The 1,445-nt window shown below is 38.1% G+C and overlaps 1 protein-coding gene across 1 annotated transcript in view; it reads right to left on the bottom strand.

Annotated features, from left to right (window-relative positions):
• The window catches only part of LOC101860064 (U3 small nucleolar RNA-associated protein 15 homolog), a gene marked incomplete in the record, with an annotated part of 89,638 nt that overhangs the window by 24,791 nt on the left and 63,402 nt on the right, over window positions 1–1,445 (bottom strand).

Below are 1,445 nucleotides of genomic sequence, written 5' to 3'. Positions count from 1 at the left end.
AAGAAGAAGAAGAAGAAGAAGAAGAAGATCCAAACATACTCGTCATAGTCTGCCCCTTCAAAGAAACCACTTTTCTCGGCTCTCAAACAAAAGCTTAAAAGAAACAAAAACAATGGAAACGAAACATAACAAGAAACCCCTTTCTCCCTTTCACTCTAACACCCCCCCCCCTCACACACACATTTCCCTGTTTGTCAGAAAAAAATAGAAGGTTTATTTCGATTCTACATCCCCCCACCCCCCACAAACACACAAAATGGGAAAAAATCAATTGAAAAAACAAACCCCACAACAAAAACATAATTTTTTAAAACCCAAAGAACCCTCTCCGATGATACAACGGCGCAGCACCGCTCTAATTGCAGGGCCCGTGTTCGAGTCTGGATGTTTGGAATTACCCCTGTCGGTGCCAGCGATTGTTTTCCAAAGCTTGCGGGTCGCCTAACCCTTGGCGGTAATTCAAGACTGTCACCCGAACTCAAGCGCGCACTTAACTTTTAGCTAAAAATAGTGGCATATACCTAAATAATATATCGACTGGCACGAAAGCTTGCGAGGAATCACAATTTCACATGGGACACGTTCAGAAAAAACCCAGTTACATAAAATTGTTTACACTCTTTTCGACAATTGAAGGAAATCACAGGATTCTTACCATCTCTAAACTCAGAAAAGAACGTTTTCGTGATTTTAGTAAACTTAGTGATAAAACTGTCTTTCATAAAATGAATTGTCTTAAAAATAATTATTCTTTTTTTCGCAAAGGTTTTACGGATCTTGCAACACAATAAGGTCATATAATAAGTGAGGATGATTAGAAGTGTCACAAGGGAGTAACAAACACAAAGAAGAAGGAGGAGAGATAAAGAGAATAGGTATTTGATAGCAAAGAAGGAGCAAACCAGACCAGAACACCCGCCAACCACCAACAATAATTATTCAACTTAAATGATTGGAGGTACCACTAAAAAACCACCAACGTATAGTTGACCGACAATTTGATTCAAAAAGCATGTGACCCCCCCCCAAAAAAAAAAAAAAGAAAAAAGAAGAGAAAGCAAAGCTGGTAGATTATATTGATGCATCCTCATAGAGAGCCATCTCACCCTTTGCTCCCCAACGAGGACAGGTAGAAATGTAGATAGATCAATATATTTAATTTGATCTCTTAAAAAAGAAAGAAAAAGAAGAAAAAAAGATACCGACAGAGGTCACGAAAACTTGGGAGAATATTTTACCCAATGTCAACAAGGGGAAAACAATTTAAAAAACAGACAGACACTGAACATGGGTGAGAGGACCACCCACACAAAGCTGGTTAAAAAACAACAAAACAACCCATCCAAAAATAAACACGATTAATTTGTCGTCAAGGTCTCATTTCATCTCCAAACATACGTCCCTCTGAGAACAAAATACTCTTCCTTTTTTTAAAAAACAGGAAA

The sequence above is a fragment of the Aplysia californica genome, unplaced genomic scaffold (assembly GCF_000002075.1).
Source record: "Aplysia californica isolate F4 #8 unplaced genomic scaffold, AplCal3.0 scaffold00010, whole genome shotgun sequence".
Classification (NCBI taxonomy): Eukaryota; Metazoa; Mollusca; class Gastropoda; order Aplysiida; family Aplysiidae; genus Aplysia; species Aplysia californica.
This window is presented reverse-complemented; position numbering and strand designations above follow the sequence as displayed.